The sequence below is a fragment of the Lathamus discolor genome, chromosome 5 (assembly GCF_037157495.1).
Source record: "Lathamus discolor isolate bLatDis1 chromosome 5, bLatDis1.hap1, whole genome shotgun sequence".
Classification (NCBI taxonomy): domain Eukaryota; kingdom Metazoa; phylum Chordata; class Aves; order Psittaciformes; family Psittacidae; genus Lathamus; species Lathamus discolor.
This window is the reverse complement of record NC_088888.1, coordinates 121,047,771-121,067,852: the sequence shown is the minus strand read 5'-3', so window position 1 is coordinate 121,067,852 and position 20,082 is coordinate 121,047,771. Positions and strand designations below refer to the sequence as shown.

The 20,082-nt window shown below is 46.0% G+C and overlaps 1 protein-coding gene across 4 annotated transcripts in view; it reads left to right on the top strand.

The window, feature by feature from the left end:
* BMP2 (bone morphogenetic protein 2) overlaps positions 1-20,082 on the top strand; it is a 214,660-nt gene that overhangs the window by 145,024 nt on the left and 49,554 nt on the right. For 2 of the 4 annotated variants that reach the window (XM_065682366.1, XM_065682369.1), the window contains exon 3: positions 10,770-10,861. The exons of 1 other annotated variant lie outside the window; for it this stretch is intronic. The gene's annotated coding sequence lies outside the window, so the exon portion shown is untranslated. Of the gene's footprint in view, positions 1-10,769; positions 10,862-12,197; positions 12,215-20,082 lie in introns of those variants that run through there. One more of the 4 variants, XM_065682367.1, reaches the window with a different exon arrangement.

Genomic DNA, 20,082 nt, shown 5'->3' with positions numbered 1-20,082 from the left:
CAGGATGCATCTTCCCTGCAGTCCCTGTTGTGCACCTCTGCACAAGGTGGGGAGCCTATGTAAACCAAGTGAAGCTTCAAGCTCTCTAGTCTGAATAAGGCAAAGGAGAAAGTCCTTAATTCCTGCTGCCTGTGACCTATTGGTAAAATGCCAGTTTCTGAGGAATCCCAGACACGCTTTGGGAACCTTTCTGCTAACCAGAGGTGTACAGGTGGTTTCTCTTGTCTTCCAGGCCTCCCCAGGTGTGAGCACAGTGTAAAACAGGCACTGATGCTGACGAGATATTCACGCCAGCTCCTGGCCTTTCATCTGGAGCTGGTAAGGAATCTCCTTTGAAAAGCTTTTTAACCAGAAGAAAGAAAGTCTCTCCCAAGGATCAGTGCCACCACAGGGAAAGGAAATGGCTCATAAAACAAGACATCTCACATCTCCATCTCTTTCATCCCCTACCAGCTCTACTGTACTTCAGCACCCAAAGTATCCTTGAATGCAGCGTGTACTATCTTGTATTAGGCTTCTGTAGATACTGTAGCATGCAAGAGCTTCAAGGCCTTTAGACTGAAGCCAAGATAGGGGGTAGGTGGTGGATTTCATACCTCAAACCCATTGCAGTGGGTAGTCTGTGTTTTGCTAGGAGGACTGAGAACAGCGACAGATGGACATTTTGGGGTCAAAGCTTTTTACAAGGAAATGGGAAAGCTTTTTCTCAAGAGAACTCTGTGGAAACTCAAATCCCATCAAAATGCATTGCTTTTCTGAGAACAAAACATCAGATTGTTTCCTAGGTCTGTCTTACTTGGCTTTTCTCTCTCCTTTTGTCCAAAATATTATCAGCAGGATAATACTGCATTTAAAAACATAGGAAATGTTGATGTTTCTTTAATCCTTTTGGTAGAAAACGTTTCTGACTTTCCCTCTAGTTATGATCAGAATCTCCCCTGCACCTCTCAGGTGTTGCCTGTATCTAATCCAAACGGGCACAAGGAGACACTCGAGGCTGTCACATCGGCAGATCGAGCTGAGAAGGAATCCCTGCAACAACCTCAGTGCAAGTGTTGGGGGAAGGGAGTAAAACCTTGTTTTAAGCTGTTTGGGAGAGGCACTGTCATTATGTTCTGTATGCATTAAATGCAAACACAGAACAGGTTGGTCTGTGGCTGGTGCTTTTAAGGTGTGACAGCAGTACAACTGAAATAATAATATCAAGTAATCTCAGCTGGTCATTAACCCGGCAGTAAATGCCTGTTTCATTTGCCAGGTAGGAGCACTCGGGGACCTCAGCTAAAATTGGCACCTTATTGTGCTAAGCACACACAGACACCTAATTAAAGACAGTCCCTTTCAATGGGTGAGTTTTTTGGTATAGATGGGGCAAGACAGATAAAGGATGGGAGCAGGAAAGCACAATTACCCCTTTCAGAGGTGTAGCGCTCTGATCACACAGCAGCTCTGCCTTGCTACCCCGGGGGCGTGCAGTGGGTTAGTAGGGTCTGACACCCTAGCCTGTGCTTCAGATTATCCTCCCTCTGCAGGAGGATGCATCCAGCTTCTTGTTGCTTAAATAGAAACCTCAATTTAGGTTTTAATCTTGTTCCTCTTTAAGAAAGAAGCCATCTCCCTGACCATTTTTGGTTTCCCTCATGCTCTCGGAGCGTTAGTCATCATTTCAAATACACACAATGATTAAAATGAGTCTGATCATGTTCAAGTACAGTGTTTCAGGGAGGCTACTTGGTATGACTTGCATGAGGACACGAAATGCCAGAAGGACCAGTGCAATCAACAGCAAGCTTGTGTGCCAGAGAGTGGGTGGGGTCATGTGCCCTATACAAGGGATTCATAAATGTTTACTATCATTTGCTGCCTGATTGTATTTGACCTCTGTGGGTTGGCACATGGGCTGATTTATTGCCTCCGTGCTATCTTAATTACGAAGGACACAGCTGAGAGCTTTTTGAAATGAAAAGTGACTTCTTTTCCTCAATTACTTAAGCGCAGAGGCTCAAGCACATACCCGGTTGTGTTTTTCTAGCGAGGGAATGTACGGTTCGTATAGCCAGTTACACTTGTTTGTGGTTCTCTCAGCTGCTGGACTCTGGGTATGTGCAGATGTAGGTACTCCACGCTGGCTCAGAGGAATATGTTTACCAAGACTTTGCAACCTTTTCTTTCTCCCACTGCTGGTCCTGCTTATAAAACTTGGCTCTTCCTGGTCTCAGCTGGAAGGCAAAAGGAGGGAAGCCTCAGAAAGGTTGCTCCCAGTGTTTTTCTAGCCCAGCTGGTTGCAGGTATTATTGGAGACCTCAGAAGAAGGATTTTTCCAACAAAATTTTCACCCTGGTTTTGTGGACTAAGGGATACAAACAAGTTTTAAATGAGGATCCAAACTAATGTTTCCTTGGCCAAGCTCAGACACTGAAGCTTTTGATGCAGCCCTGCTAGCGCCTACATTGTTGGACCACGTTGAATGTGTGACACTAAGCAGTTGTGTAGCAGGAATTCCCAGGTGCTTGGACTTAGGTTTTCCATAATTCTCATTCTGAAACTGTGTCTGAATAATCAGGTCGGATGTCAGGAAGATGGTTTTCTGTCCTCCATAGCCCTGCCTCGGCCTTTGTGAATGTAGGCAGTGATTATGAGAAGCGGTTTCCAAGCTGTGGGACTTGTGACTTCCTCTGTCTTTCAGAGGACTTTTCAGTGCAGCCCCTAAAAACTGAAGAGTCCAAATTGCTCTTGCCTTTCTCTTACTTATTACTGCACTTCTGTGTACAGGCAAGGTACTAAACCATATCTGTGGATCTGGATTTGCAGATGCTGTAGCTGTGCTGGGGCGTAGTTGCACATTTAGGTACTTACAGGCTTTATTCTAATTTCACATTAGTTAATGCTCACACGTAACTCAGCTGCAGCTGGTGGCGTTTTTCCCTCGTGTCAGGTAGCAGCGCAGTGATTTTCAGCATCTGGTTTTGGCCCCAAGCATCCTTCACAGGATCTGGGACAAGTAAAACACCCTGTAAAGCAAATCTAAAGAGGTTTGCATCTCTTCTCTAAGTGGAAACAAGCAGTAAACGCTGAACTTACGATAGGTAGTAATAAGAAAGGTGGTAATTCAGATTCTGTAAATTTCCATGATAGCTCATCTCATGCTCATGCCAGGATTTTAAATACACAAGGCAAATAGCAACTTCATACAAAAGTGTGTTTTCTCTCCCTTTGACAGATCACTTGCTGAGGAAGCAGCTAAAATCAATTCCAGCTATCCCATTCCTAAGTCTGTCTTCTCTTCCAGAGCATGGGGAGGAAAGGGGAATGCTGAAACATCACAGCGTATATGAGCTACTACCAAAACTATGGCTGCAGGCAGGGAGGACCCTCAGCACATCCTTCCAGCCCCTTCGCTCCTCACACTGAATACTTCTGACAGTACAGCAGGGAGAGAGGAACGGTGCCCTGGTCACCAACTGTGCATCTACCTCGGAACTGGGAGGTGTGATTGCAGTGCAGATAATCAAACGACAACCAGCTTTAATCTTCCCAGGGTTCAGGGCAGGCTGGACAAGCCTGCCTGGGATGCGGCATGCATATTCAAGAGCTGGTGCCTGAACATTCTTTCTCCACTGCTTAAGGTATCCAAAGCAGCTAGATTGAAACCGGTCAGTGTGTTCCTGTCCTGCTTTCAACTGCAAGGTGGACAAAGGTGGGGTAAGTTCACTTGAGCAATAGGTGTTCTCCATCCCGAATTACAATGGGGATGCTCCCAGTTGCGCACAAACCTCAGGTGCCATTGCTGTCACTGCTGGGCAGACGGGCTGCTAACCCAGCTCTACTTCCTGCAGGACCTGTAGTCTGAATGTGCAGGACCTCTCTCTGTAGGCAGAGATGGATCTAACAGTGGCATGACATCTTCATGGCCCCAAGGCCGAAATGATCTGGAAACTTAGACCAAATTGCCAGTCCAGACCCATAATAACAAGTCATTTTCCCTCCATCGTTCGTTCATAGCTGGGATCTGGTTATAGCCCTGTGTTACAAAAGGGTATGAAATACAGAGGATTTGACCATGGAGAAGAGAAAAGCAGGGGAAGGGTGAAAAACATCTGAAACTTGAGACAACAAAGGAGAGAAGTCTGAAGTGTTAAGATGTAAATAGGGGTGATGTGTACACAGATACGCCTGGAACAGGGAACTGTCTGTGACTGCACAGTACCAGAGGGAGAAGATAGTCATAAAGAGCATGAAGCTTTCAAACAAGCCCCTGTAACAAGTCAGAACTAACCCTTGGAGTGAGATTGCAGGGAAATCAGCATTGTAGAAACCTAGAGAGCCAGTTAGTAAAGGGTTGTGTAATTAAACCTTGACTCCAGTGGCAGCAGAGTCCTGCATGAAATCATGACTCCACTGAAATTCAGTGGCAAAAATCCCAGTGATGTCAGTGGAGCAGCTCCTGGCATTCACCCACAGCAATCTCTTCTGGTTCTGCTCACGAGCTGTGGGGCTGTACATGGTACTGTAGTCTATATGAAGAGCAAAGGCTCTTCTTGAAAACCTTCTTTTTCAGAAACCTGGCTTTTTGTTTAGGTGTCTTTCTTTGGGAAGTGCCTCTGTCACATCAAAAGCTCCTGAAAAGCAGTGAGTTTTCCATCCAGGATAACATAATTCATCTCAAGAACCTGACCTGTATAGCCAAAGGGAAGCACGATTTCCTTTCCAATGGGATGCCAGAGAGACCATCTGAAATCACAATCCTAAGGGGTTGGCTGGAACGCTGCTGTGATGTTTTACCTCCCCATCGCATCTTTCAGCACAAAACCCCATTTTGTGCTGTTTTGTGAGCAATGCAGAAGCTGAACTCGGAGGCCGGCTTGGACAAAACCCTGTTTGTCCAGCTGCTACGCAGGGAAAATCAGCTGCTTCCCAGGATAAGCCAGCATCTCGCTGCCTCTCAGAAGGTGCATTGTCACCTCTCCAAGGGTAACAGCACCCCAGGCTGAGTCCCTGGATGCAGGAATCGGACCCGGGACGAGCTGTTGTAGTCAGCAGAGGGGGACAGAGAGCCGCAGTGGGAGCCGAGCCCGCACTGGGCTTTGCAGCTTTGTTCGGGGATGTGGAAGAAATGGCATTTTCGTTCCGTGTTTGTACAGTGAGTGATGTGCTGCAGCGTTGGTCTGTGAGCAGAGACCCTGCAGGCGTTGCTAATACAGATGGAGAATAATAGTTCAACAAAGGAGCATTGTCAGATAAATCCAACTTAAAATAAAGGCTGGTTTTGCAAAGCAAATCCAAAGCCACAAGAGGCAAAGACTCTTCATTTTATCGGCTGCTAAAAGGAAGATGCTTAAGGGCCTGTCTCTAAAAGGCAAAACATGTGCTCATTTAGTTGCATCTTTTCTGGCAAGGGGAGAGTGCATTATTATTATTATTTATTATTATTAGTATTGTTAGACATATTAGAAGGAGCTGCGTGCTCTAATATCCTTCATTGCAACCACATTGATTAGCGCCGAGAATGTAGTATAATATTAACACGAGGCACATAGGACTCGTTTGGCCTGTCCTGTTTGTTACTTAATTAGGCATGTATAAAGTAAGAGGCACAGCACCTGTAGAGGTTCCCAGCACCTCCTGTGTGAAGCTGGGGCAGGAGCTGCAGTGGATGGGAGCAGTAACCAAATCCTGCAAGCATGTTTACATTTTGAACTTCCCAAATCTTCCCAAGTGGAATGCAGGGTCCGGTTTCAGCCAAGGAACTGTTAGCAGTGAGTGAGAGTTAATGGATCAATCTGCTGTCTCTTGTCAGTGCTTTTACTGTTGACTTCTGGAATGTGTTTGATGAAAAGAAAGCAACTTCTTGAGACAGAAGATACAGATGTAGCATGTTAAGGTTGGGACCTACATGAACAATAAAGCAATGTTATCTGTGTTTCGCTTCCCCAGTGCTGCTTGCCAAAACTGACAAAGGAATAGCAGCAAAGCAGTTCTTTTTTTAACTTAACCATAACTGCACATTAACCGTTTGCTCTGAGTCTTTGGGGAAGACACAGCTGTAGCGGTGTTAGAAGTGAAAGATGCCAGATATGTTAATGTGAGCATGCTGCACAGCACCCTGCTGCCTTTCTGTGGCTGGTGGAAGCTGCTTTCCAAAAAGCTGAATTAAAATGGAATTTGAAGGATCATTCATTCAAACCAAGCCTGCTGGCTCTGGGTGCTTTACGTGCTGCCCACCAGCACAATGCCTGGTTACCATGGGAGTTTCATGAGATGCATTCTCGTTCTTGGGCTCTTCATTAGGGACTGTAGTGATACAGGACAAGGGGTAACGGGTTAAAACTTAAACAGGGGAAGTTTAGATTGGATATAAGGAGGAAGTTCTTTACTGTAAGGGTGGTGAGGCACTGGAATGGGTTGCTCAGGGAGGTTGTGAATGCTCCATCCCTGGCAGTGTTCAAGGCCAGGTTGGAGAGAGCCTTGGGTGGGATGGTTTAGTGTGAGGTGTCCTTGCCCATGGCAGGGGGTTGGAACTGGATGATCTTAAGGCCTTTTCCAACCCTAACTATTCTATGATTCTCCCTGTGTCCCAACAAGGCAAACTGCTACCCAGATTGCAGCATCATTTTGAGGCATATGGGCTGAAGCCATCTGGTAGAACACAGTGCTCTATGGAGATACCCAGGCTAGCTCTGAGGGAATAGCTGGGAATGCTGTGGTGAGAACTCTCCACGACCAGATTATATTCTACTCTTGGCTAAAGAGTAGGCCAACACCAGGATATTGCTCTTCCACTGGAGCCAGGTTGTTAAGAGTTACTCTGAGGTGCCCACTCGGTACTATGGATACCCTTGTGCTGTGTAGACATAACCATAGAGGCTAAAACCCAGCTCCATCGAGGTATTTAGGCTTTTAACTCTCGCTGAAATGAACAGGAGTTAAAAGCCTAAATACCTTTGGGGATTTGGGCCTAAGTGGCTTACAGAAAGCCTGTGGCACAGCAGAGACTCAGGTATTTTGACTCGGAGGCTAGTGCCTCCGATGTGAAATCATTCTTCCTCCCTCCATCTGGTAGCAGTTTGCATTCACATTTCCCAGCTTGGGCCATCAAAAATATGCCCATGCTTAGGACAGGAGGTGAAGAATAATTTAGGTAATTGAAACTACAGCAGGAATGTGGTTCTGTCAGAGGGCTGTTGCCTGACCTGGAATTTAACCAGACAAGTAGGGATTGGGGAAACAGCGTGCCAGCTCTCGCCTTTCAGGTGCACTGAAGGCAGTGAGTTTCTCTGCTACAAGGGGGATAAATAGTTGAGCTTATGTGTCTGCTGAAAAGGAGCCCATATTGCTAAGAATGAAAGCAGGAGCCTTGCCAAACACTTGCCTTGTTATCCGCATGACTGTTTATCGGTTATAACCAGAGCTGAGCCAATAATTCTTAATGGGTAATTCATCTGATGAATATCTCCCCCTTCCACTGTGTTTGAATGGCGTATGAGCCAGCCATTTCTTACAAATATTTATTTACTAGTCACAATTATTTGTTTAATCCTGTGAATAGTTCATGGCTTGTGGAATGTTTTCAGGCAGTAGCCAATGCCCAGGCTCTTTTCATTGGGCAGAGGAGTAAATGTCGCCTTTTTCTGATTACGCCAGTGTTAACTGAGGATAACTTGAAGTCAAAAGGCTGGATCCTCCACTGATGTCATTTGGCTTAGCTCCATTTATTTGCAGTCGATTTCAAATGGCCAGTGTTAATTCACACCAACTTACTCGATGGTCCTGAAAAGAAGGATTGTATGTAGGAAGAATGACTCTCACACCATATTGTCCCAGGACCGGCTAAATGTACTGCATTTACAGCCACCTCTCTTCATTAAAGTTATCATAGGTATAAATTCACCAGTTACCTTCAAAAACATCCTTCAATATTCATATCTGAGTTGCTTGTCAATGAGTAGCTTTGTAGTAAATTGTGCTTGTGTGATTGTGGACACAAAGTGCCAAGTTTGACAGAGACAGTCCAGGTTCAGCTGTAGTTGTAGGGCAGGGGGGAAACTGCTTTGAGGACAAGTGTGTGGCTTGTGTTGAGGTTAACCTGAAAAACTTCCTTGTTCAGCGTGCAGGACTTTTCGGTTCCAGTCTTACCATTACAAAATCTTCCCTTATATAAGTCTCACTGACGTCAGTGCAGCTTTGCCACTTGTATTTGCCTTATCAGATTTCCAATCCTTAAAGCTATTTTAGAAGACGTTTTTAACAGCACTCTCTGTGGTACCCAGCTAATGATGGGAAAAAGTAGAGCAGGGGATTGTGTTGGATTGGGTCTCTGTGATTCTTGGATCTGTGGTCTCTAAGGGTTCTAAGTCAGAAGGATTTTGCTGTAATACCTCATGCCTTGTCTGTGTCCTGATCTGTCCCTCCCAGTTCCCTTCATTACAATAGCAAATTCTACCTGGTGATACCACCAAGAGAACAGGGAAGGGATTAAAGGCTTGGTCCCTAAAAGTAGATTTCTAGGTCCAGATTTCCAGAGCAGCACTTGAGTCTTGCAGTCAATATTGCTGCAAACTTCCCACCTGAATCCCTACATATGTGTTCTTCCTTAGTATTTCTTGTTCTTCTCCCAAGGAACAAGGCTTGGGACAAGAGGAACCGGCCTCAAGCTGCACCAGGGCAGGTTTAAATGGAGCTGAGGAACAATTCCTGCCCCAGAGGGTGCTCAGGCATTGGAACAGGCTGCCCAGGGCAGGGCTGCAGTCACCGTCCCTGCAAGTGTTCATACACCGTGGAGACGAGGCCTCAGTGCCATGGGTTAGTGGTGGCCTTGGCAGGGCTGGGGTAATGGTTGGAAGCAATCTTAGGGGTCTTTTCCACCCTATCTGATTTGATGATTCTATGACTCTGTGCTGCCATTCAGATTGCCATCGTAAGGTGGCTGTGGTCCTGGCCACAGGATCTTTGTGTTGTTAGCAAACTGCTTCTTGGGAAGAAGTCTTGTGCTTTTCTTCCTTTTCTTTCATCCTTGCTTTTTGGTACTTCTGCTCCACTGATGAGATGGCTCCAAAGAAGTACTAAAGCATAAAGAAAAAAATCACATTGCTTTGGCTGAAGCGGCACAACCAATTTGAATGTTAAAGAAGCTGCTCAGACTGAATGTCCAGGTGCGTATCATTGCTCACTACACGTCATTTACTAATGAGTGGATCCAGACAAACAAACTGCGGATCCAGCATGCCCTCTGGCTGCCTATAAAACTGAGGAAAGATAATGAAGTGGTGTGAATCAGGGCCTTTCTGTAGCAGTGAGGCATGAAAAAACTGGAACATACAACAGCCTCTGCTGTCAGGTACCAAATATTACCCTAACATTGGTTCTATAACCAACCATGGAGGGAAATGGGCTTCACCAACCTGATTAGATTAGCACGCTAATCTTGTCCATGTCTCAGGTTTCACATTTCTGGATGTCAAAGGAAGTTTCCGTTGTGAAATTCGTATATATTTGGGTTTTGGATGCGCAAAGGTAAGCGTGGTTCTCCGAAAGCTGCAGCCACTGACCTTTCTTTAATTACAAGCAAATGCAGGGGGTTGATGGATAGTGCCATACTGTTGGTCTCTTCTGTTGAGTGAACATTGCTGAGCAGCCTCCTGAAAAACAGTAGTGTCTTTGTGCTGCAGGCTGCAGCTCGCTAGGAACACACCTGATTACACCAAGCTCTTTTTAAGCAGAGCCCTGCACAGTGTCAGAGGAAAATGTTTTATTGTATGTGTAGGGAAGAGCAGATGCATAGAAGAAAGGTCAAAGAAGAAGAGAAGCAATTGACCTGCTAAAACAGAGCATCTTTGGGGATTTCTTAGCAGAAAACCTCTTTGTCTTCCAGTCACTGTGATAGTGCACGCTTCAATCAGGAAGAACTGCAGTGACCTGAAATATATGGTACCCTTTTGTATAAAGTCCTTGCAGCCAGTTCAAAGGCTGTAGTTCTTCTTCAGCCATGTACTGTCATTACAACTGTTTCCTGGACTGTGATTCAGGGCTCAGCCCTGCAAACACTCAGTTTCCCATTTGTATTTGTATTTGTATGACTCTCCTTCCTGAAGCACAGTCCTCAGAGACCCAGGCTTGTAAAACTGTCCTTATTGACAGAGGGAGTGAGTGCTGGAGATGAAGAGCACATGCGCACCGCGCAGGGGAGCTGGCTGCCCGTGCGTTGGTACAGCCACACAGAGCACTGCCACCAGTGAACACGTGTGTCACCCAGTGCAGAACTGCATCAAGGTTGTGGTATGCTGCTTCAGCAGTGCAAAATAGCTTGGGTGTAGCGTCACACTGGCTTGGCTGTATTGCTGCAACACTTGGTCTGTAGTGACCTCAGGAGATGCTTGCAAAGGAATCTCTGAATCTTTGGGTGGTCTGCAGTATGTGTGTACCTGTGGACACTTGTCCATGCCCTCTAAAGGTGGGACTGGGATTGGCATTTTGTTTGAGATCAACCATGTGCTTCTGAAATGAGTCTCCCAGTGATCCCCACTTAACTGCACATTTATGTCATGGAGGACATGAGTAAGATTCCTCTGGGATGGCACTGAGCTGGTGGATGTGCTTCAGGAATGCATCTGTAATGGGACAGCTCATGCTGGTTGCTACTGATGCTAGACTGCAGCTAGTCTGAAGTAAAGCACATACAGAATGGAGAGGCACGGTGGGGATGTCAAGTCCTGGGCACCAGTTTTTCTCTCTATGTATCCACTCCTCTTATTTTTCACTACTTTCTATTATAGATGCGGTGAGAGATGCCTCAAGTCCTATCTCAGTACATTGACCCTTTATCCCCTCCCTGGGCTGAGCCATTCAGGCCATTTTCAATATGAAGGTAAGACTTTGGGAAATCAGGTTCACTTTGATAAGACTCTCCATGTGTGTACAGTGATTCCTGTATGTGAATACCTTGCTGAACAGGGACTGGTGGCTCAGATCAGGCAGCAGAAAGCCCAGACCTCTTATACAGCTGCAAAGTTATGAGGTGTTTAAGGGGCAAAGGGTGAACTTCTTTTTTTCTCCCCTTGTTGTATGGTATCTGATCACATCTCATGATAGTCCCCTTCCCCTTACTTGCACTCATATAATTACCAAACACTGCTCTTTCGTGCTGCCTCTGGAGACTGACACTGTTGAAGCATGTAGTTTAAGTCTCCTATTGACCCTCTGGGGGAAAGATAGGAAGAAACACTGAAATTAAACGTAGGTGGGGTAGCAATGATAATTATGTTGGATCATAACTTCCACTGATCTAATTAATGCCACCTAAGTTGTGGCTTGTGCAACTGCCTTGATTTATTGGTTATATCCACAGTTCACAGAATGACGTTTCTGAAGGCCCGTGGCTCTGATACATGGAGCGATAGAAGCTGTATTTCATGAACATCACATTGTATAGTTACAGGATGTGTAACAGTTTGAATGCTGCCTGCTCCGTGATGCTCTTTAGAGGCACTGTAATTTGGTGATCCAGGTAGGATTAAATAATGTAGGCTGTACAGCCCAATTAATTTGTTTCCAGCCCAAATCTCTTCATGCTGCTCTTAAACTGACGTTTTCCTGTTGAATCTCGTATAACAAGCTCTAGGTGTTCCCAGCATTAAGTGACAGTAAAAGATGACTCTCACCTAAGCTCCAGTTTATGTATTTATTACTCAGGATATGTCTGGATTTTACAGCTGAGTATGTCAGGAATTTAGTTACAAGTTGAAACCGCTTTATAATGCGTGGCTATAAAGATCAAAGGTTGCAAAACCAACATTGGAGAGCCAGGTCCTGCTCTTCCAAGGCTCATCAATCATGACTTAGTTCTGGCCCATCTCACATAATTTTCCACCATGTGCTGTCATTCGGACAAATGTTTACCCATAGCAGTAGACCAGAGACTCCCACAACTCTTAGGCTAAGTGTTGCTGTTCCTTGACAGCACTTCTCTGTTTCTATTTACCTGCTATCTCTTTTTCCACCTCAGTTTTCTCTTCTTTATCTCACAGTTGATAATTTGAGGTCTGTGGTTCCTGCTCATGGCACGCTGGGAGTTCTCCTTTGTTCCAGGAGGACAAAAATCAAGATCAATATAAAATCACGATAAAGATCTTCCTCGTTTTCCCCATTGGAACTTGCTGAAGTTCTGCCAGCCCATGAAGCAGACATAAGGCAGGAGAAAGCAATACAAAGGCTTTATCCAGTGAGTCTGATCATATACTTGTATCAGGTCACTAGAGGAAGAGTTGAGGTGAACAAGACTCTTTCTGCACTGCTGCCGTCAGTGCTCAATGGCACTGGGCATTAGTTTTGGTTGCCCATCTTTGTTTCTCCTTCAGCTGTGAGCCCCTCAGGTAAGCAGCAGTATAATGAAGAATGGGGGACCCACAAACCACAGTATTAAGAGGCCTCTTGATGCCTCTGCAGTAGGGAAAATGATGCAATTCATCATCCCAGCATTGCCTGGGAAAACTTGAACTCCTGTTATGAGTTTTCGTATGAAAGATTCCTTGGTGGGAGATATAAGAACAACTGGTAGGCACAGTCAAGTCTGGGGGTTTTTAGGTGTTCCTAAATGACCTTTTAATTCATTTATTTCAAAAACTAAAGGGAATTTAAAAGTAAAGCAACTTTCTGAGTGGAGAAATTGAGACTTTTCTCCAGAATATCTAAATTAAATAGAATATTTAATTATTTCTGCAGAAATATCTAAATTTAATATCTAAATAAAAATGAGCATCTGTACAATAGACCTCACATCAAAATATAACAGCCATTAACTTCAGGTTTACTTTTGCCTACGTTGGTGACAGAGATTGAGAAAGCCAGCAGCACAAAATGCATTCTAGTGTATTCGAGACCTGCCAGTTTTCCCTTCTTCTGTTCCTGAATGAACTGCTTGTGGAACTCCAAGGAGCAGATTGAGTTTCTGGTCAGTTGTCATGTAAGGTACGGGGTTAGAGATGGGAATTAATGTGAACGGCTGCTCGAATAACTCATTTGTTTCCTTTCTGAAATGCCTGTTCCTGTAGATCCAGCTTTTCTCCCCCCTGCCATGCTGCCCATTGCTTGTCAGGATTGCTGGGAAGAGTAATGACTGATGGAATTTGCTTGGTAGTGTGGCTGTCATTGCTGTGGCTGGAGGGTCAGCTGCATCTGTAACAGAGAAAATCCAGATTTCAGAAGCCATCGCTGAGTCCAGGCACTTGTTTTTTCCACTGTCTTGTCTTTGGGTATGTGAAAGGAGCTCAGAGCATTGAGCTTTAATCTTGTAAGGTGCCTGAGACAGGAGCTGCAGGCAGGACTGTTTCCTGTTCTACTTTGTGCCTTTGAGGGGGCAAGAAAGTTGCATCCAAAGGGAAAGCAGCCGAAAATGGGAACAGGGAAGCAGGGCTGCATTCTCATTCTGAGGACGCATTTTTATGCAAACGCATGTAACAGTTACCATAAAGCTCATGTTATGTTGCCTTTTGTAACTGTCGGGGTGTGACAGGATTTCAACTTTTCATGGCATGCCAAAAATGTTTCTTAACATCGAGTTACTTTGCCTAGCGAATCTCATTATGTCCATTACTCACAGGGGCTCCATTTTGTCCTGTGCTTTGTCTTATTAATGTACTTACTGCTAGCGGGAGCTGGGGCCGGTGTTGATACCATTCTTCAGATGTCCAGCCCTGAAGAGTCTGCTGGAGGTTTCATGGAGGAGGAGGAAGACAGGCATCCGGCTCGCTTGAGGCCTGGGAATGACAGGAGCTCCCTGTGGGATGGGGTAGAGATGGAGGCAGCGGTAGGATTTGAGCTGGGGCTGATGCAGAGCTGAGGTGGAAGCTGGGAGAAACCCCAATGGACCCATAAGCTCTGTCTCCAGCTGGAAGGAGCCCTGTGAATTGACACTGGATGGGGCTGGCTTGAGTGGGGAACAGGTTTGTGCTGGTCCTGAAGCCTGGGGGCATGAGCCTGGGCCCCAGTGGCCACTCAGAGATGCAGAAAGAGCACGATGATGCTTTCATAGGCCTGCTCCTTCCTACTGCAGCAATCAAGCTGAATAAATTGATGGATCGATAGCTGAGTCTTGCTGAGTGTTGGGTGAGATGGTTTAGTGTGAGGTGTCCCTGCCCATAGCAGGGGGTTGGAACTGGATGATCTTAAGGTCCTTTCCAACCCAAGCCATTCTGTGATTCTATAATGCCTTCCCCAACTGTCTTAATTCAAGAGATCTGATCCAACCTAGGAACACTGATTGTCCTAGGCATAAGGTCTGGAACTGGTGCTAGGATAAGCTCATGTTTGGCAACAGTGGGCTCCTCTGCCTGGATTTCTGCTGGGATTTGGGTTAGAATTTGGTTGTTTAACTGGTTTCATTGAGGATTAGGTTGTATAGCATCTGGTAGGATTTTTAAAGACACTCAGCTAAACATCCTTTACCTTGCAAGCGGGCCAAGTTATTTCTCCCATTGGTCCCTACAGCTTCTAAGGAAGCTGTTTTCCTGTCCTCTCAAGGCAGAGCCCACATGTCCAGGGTGCACATCCCTTGTGAGCACACGAGTGCACCTCTCCCTGCCCTCCTGGGCCAGGGTATGGGCAAGATGCAGAGACCTAGAGCCTCAAGTTGATTTAATCTGTACCTGCCTCTGTAACTACGTCTGGCTTCCTCTGACCCAAATTACCTAACTCAGCTGGTATTTCCTTCCTCATATTCCTTCCCTTACATGTACGCATCTCACCTGCTATAGTTTAACTGGCTGCAGTGGGGGAGCTGGGGGAAAGTGCGTGCTAGCGCTGCGCCCACCCCTGCCCTTCTCCCCGCCTGGCTTAGAGAGAGACACTGTGTGGATGGAATTTTCAACATCAAAAGTTTCAATTACAGCAGGAAATGTCAGGCCGACAGAGTGCGACTGTTCCAGGTTTCCCATAAGGAATACTCCCACCCTTACTATTTACCCATATGGAAAAACCAACCTTGGATGGTATTTTTTTAAGTTCTCAGGTAAACGGAGCTGAATGGTATCATCACATAGACGGCAGGCTTGCTGCAGGAGATGAAAAAGTGTAAATCATAGCACAGGGTCCAGAGCCTTTACAGTGCCTTTTTCATGAAAGAAAATCCCGGGATACAGGCTAAGTGGGATGGGGGCTGTTTGAGAGGCAGCTTAACCTCTAGCAAGTTAGCTAAGGGGAAAGAGGAATGGAATAGGATGGAAACATTGATCTCAGAGCAGGAGATGGTGTGGAAAGCAGCATATAGAGTAGCACGTACACATAGTGCAGTGGTCATACTATGACCAGCAGAGCTGTACACCTCAAAAAGAGCCTGGCTTTGTCTTCTTGATACTGTCTCTGAGGTAGCTGAGACAGGAATATGGCCCCCCCTTCATCTTCTCTTCTTGAGGCTGGCTGAATCTAATGCTCTCAGCCTCTCCTTAGTCATCATGAGCTCCAGCTCCTCATCATCTTAGAATCATAGAATCATAGACCGGTTTGGGTTGGAAAGGACCTTAAGATCATCTGTTTCCAACCCTCCTGCCATGGGTTAGGGATGCTTCACACTAGAGGTTGCTCTTGGTTGATTTAAGATCTTGGTTGCTCTCTCCTTGATTCATCCAGAAAAGGCATCCCAACATGTGTAACGGGCAGCATCAAATGATGGGCAGCATCAATGACTTCTGTCATGGCCTCAGACACCTCCAGTGCTCTTGGGTCTTGCTCCCTCATGTAGAACCACTGCTGAGACGGATGATACAGCCACTTAATTCATTGCCACTCCTGCAGGGACTCCATCATTTGCCTTAAGCAGGAACAGGTCATGCTTTTAATGACAGCGTTCAACCTGTGGGATTGTCTTGGACATGCTGGTTCCTGAAATCGCAACTGGGGCTTCCAAAAAAGCCTGGAGAACTTCAGTGGTCAAATTAAATCAGTCAGTGTGGTAAGGAATTTGGCACTTAAGTCACCTGGCTCTTCAGGATAATTCAGTGCATCCCAAAATCAGGCTCAGTCAGCATATTGCCCAGCAGAGGAGTTGTGGCTGTTGAGTTTTCAGCTCTCAGCCTGCTCAGCAAGCTGCTTCCTAATGGGAAGTGTTTGTCTCCATGTGTGCTGTAGGTATAGACTGGCACTTATTTACTGGAGGGAAGTTTAGTGTGAAACCTCGCTGTGTTCCTTGCAGAACAGCACAAGATCATAGCACAGTACAGTGTTCTGCAGACGTGGTGGTACAGTGCTTCTGGTTAGGGCAAGTGGGGACACAAGAATTTCATTTAGTGGAAAATGGTGAGCTTTCAAGTATGTTTTTATGCCACAGGAAGATGAAGGCAAGGCCTCTGAAATGGCGCATGAAATGAAAATGAATGGGAAGGAGAACTTATAAAACAGCTGTTAGCTTGCTGGTTGAGGAATTCACCTGGGCAGAGGGAGCTGTGCATTGGACTTGCTGCCCTCTATCAAGCAGAGCAGGGATTTTTACCTACATCCCATATGTGAGAGCCTGGGTGATAGTGAAGAGAGCCCTGTGCTAAGCGGGACTCAGGGATGGGTTATATTCACAGTGTTAGCTGGGGAGATGGAAAGGGAACATTGCTATGTGTCAGCAAGCAGATCCAGCTGTGGGCACATCCATGGCCACTGTCCTCAGCAGCTCAGCTCTGGCTCACGTGGCACTGGGAGGACCCTCTAATAACCAGAGGAGCAGGGTGAGGAACATGAGATAGGGTGGGAGAAAGCATCCTCTGAAATCCTTATCTCCAAATACAAGTGTAATGGATGTCCAGGGTATTTGATTTTCTTAATTTTAAGAAGCTTATTAGCTATGGAGAATAATGGAGCACTATTCCCCATGATGCAAATCTGTATAGATTTAAATTGATGGGAGAGATTTGCAACCTGTGTAAACAACGCTGTGAAGTCAATGGGGTCACACCAAATTGTATCAGCTGAGGCTATAACCCATCATCCTTCCATGTAAGAAAAGGCAAGGAAATAGGGCTATGAGGAGAAAATGAACTAAAAACCACGGCACAGGGCTTACAGGGTTTACAGAATCTTGGCCATCACTTTTCTCAGCCTCTGCATGGGAAACATCTGCATCTCACAAAGCACTTTGATGTCCACCATACAAGCCGTGGGCTCTCCTGCCTGCTGAATGGTCCATTGCTCCTCTGATGTCAGCTGTCCTCGCTGGGAACAGGCAAGCTGAATATTGCTCTGAGCAGCTGAACATACACCACCCGCTGGTTCCAGTGAGTTCATTCCACTTGTCTGCAAGTTTGAAGTATTAAAGGGTTGCAATGATTGTTCCTTTGGAGGTATTAAAGTTTAGAAGCTGCCTCTAATGACTGATGTATAGCAGTCGAGCGTAGTCTTTCCATGGAAAGTTGATGGCTACTACAAGATAAACCTTGTGTGGGTAAAATAAATAACATCTTTCTCTTAAGAGCTAATGCATGATGTTTGGTTAAGTGGTGGTGCCAAATCCAATGGGAATATACCTGTAATTATAGCAGGGAACCATGTAGCTGGGTGAAACACTGACCGGAAGACCAGCAGAGATATTTGCAAAGGTCCCTGTTGGGGCTTTACGTTTCATGTAAGAACTTGGCTAACCAGTTCTGCTTCAAGCCTCAGTGCTGGAGCAGCACTGCCTGTGCACACGTGGCGGTCTTCATGTTCTCATTGTTTATTGGAGGTGTAGGAACAGCAGCAGGTTCCATCTCCTAGGGTCAGTCATAAAAGGCAGCTTAGGACAAGGCAAAAGAGGTGGGCAAGGAGCAAAGGATGCGCACAAGGACAGTGTACGTGTGTAAAACAACTGTGCTCTTAACTTGTTACAGCAGCTCAGCATCTGACCACTCGCTTGGGGTGGGATTCCTCTGGCTCTGTGTGGACGTGTACCTAGATCTAGAGGTAAATGGTCTTCGCAGCTGTCAGGGAGCGATACTGATCTTATCCTAAGGGAGGCATCTGCTGTAGGCCAGGTAATTTACTCCCCAGAAGTGCCTACTCACTCCATTAACTCTGGTGGGAGGTGAATGTGGCTGAGCAGATGGAGATACCAACATTGGTGGGAGGTAGGTGAGAAAAACCCCATCCTTTGCTGCAAGGCAAGTGGTGATCAAGCTTTCCAAGGGAAAACCAGCAGGTCAGTGTGTGAAGGGTCAGTCAGACAGGTCTGGGTGACCTCTCTCCAGCCTGGCCTGGTATGTAACTGAATTGTGCATGGGCGAACTGGTCCTGAAATACTCAGGTACCTTTCCCCAGTGTCACACCAAGGTAGTGCCATTGTTTATAGGCTGTGTTTGGAGACAGTTGCGTTGGAAAAGGCAAAGGCAGCCTCTTGGAATGGCTGGAAATGGTCATCTGTGAAAAATCCTGTTCACTGCTCCACACCAATCCCCATCTCTGCAGCAGAGCCAATTTTAGCAATGACATCAGTGGCAATGTGCATTAAGTGCCATTAAAGCAAGAGCTAGCACTAGGGATGGACTTGTCCCACAGGGAGAACGTTCCCTTTTGATCTGCTCTGCAGATCCTTTGCCTTCAATGAGTGGATCTGTACACCTCGCTCCTTCCACACACTGACATCAGTGGAAACTCTGTGTTTAGGCAGGTGCAAAATAGGCCGTGCTTAGATGCATCAGAGCGATAAGGGCTCTGAATTGCCAATCCTGGAGGAAAATTCCCCGTCCTGCTCCTACCCTGCTGTTTAATTTTGGGTTACCTCTCCTGAGATCACCAAGTTTTCTGTATGGTGAGACTCACCATCCCAATGTGAGTCATTTAAGGAGTTCAATTAGTAATTGATGAAACAAATTAGCAAGATATTAAGGGCCTAGTGCAGTGACGTGCTCCTAAGGTGATCTGAGGAAGGACTTGGAATGCAAACTGATGTTTCAGATAGGCAATAATAAAGCAAACTGGTTCATTCAGGAGAAAATAGGCATTTTGTGGTTACCATCCTGTGCTGAAAAGACGGCACGGTAGCAGGGCAGTAAGTGAGCAAAAGCAAAGGGGTTCTTTGTGGGAATGGCAATAGTTTGTAGGTTGCAATTAGGAATGTATTAGGGTCCTATTTTTGTGTAGCTGTGAAGTTCTGCAGAGCTCTTAAGGCTGCCCCTGGACTGCAGTTGAGTCAGACGATCCCAGTGCAAGTCACTGTGTCCGGGCTAGCTTTGAATTCCAGATTTTGGGTGCCAGGGTTACTTGTACCATCAAAGGAATGCCCGCATTGTCCAGCAGATATGCCCAGTTCCCTTTGTGAGCCCTCCTCAGCCTGAGTTTGGAGAGGGGCATGGAAATGCAGGAGGGGAGAGAAGTGCAGTTAATGCCCTGATACATTTGGCCAAATCTTTCCTTCCTCCAGGCTGCCTGACTTAGACATGGGTGCAGGCTATGGTGCACTTCAGTCTGAGACAGTGCTCCAAACAGGTCCTGAGCTCAGCTCTTCCTCAGTGTGATACTGAGACTTCAGGCCCAAGCAGCAGCCAGGCTACGAGCCAGAAATGTGGACAGAAAGCAGGTAAGTCCCAGGGCTGGGCACACTTGAGCTGTTTTGAATCCCACTCATTACACAGTGATGTAGAAATAGACTTGGATTATGTTTTAAAACTGTTTAGCCCTGACCCACATCCCAGTGAAGTCAATGGGATGTTGCCAGTGACTTAAATGGGCTCTGGAACAGGCCTGCAATGTTACTGGTGCCTTCAAATACTTCCTTCACCTGTAGGATGAAAGTCCTTCTCCTGAGTCAATGGGCCTCCTTACTTCTTCCTCCCCTCTCAGTTTCCATGGGCCCCTAGCATGGGAAACTCAGCCTTATTCATCTTTGTATTTCCATGTCTCTGAATCAGGCAGGTTCTGGGTATGTTCCACATAGAAGCCTGTTATCTTTTCGAATGGCAAAAAAGAGGGGATTTTTCCATAGTCACATAGTTTTTCCACAGAAATGTATTCATGAGAGTTAAACTTGCCCAAACTATGTTAATGTATGTGGTTGGCTTCTGTGCCAATTTTCATTGTGAATAAGACGCAAAATAAAAGGGCTCTTGTGTCTCCCTTTCCTCCTCCCTCAATCCCTCC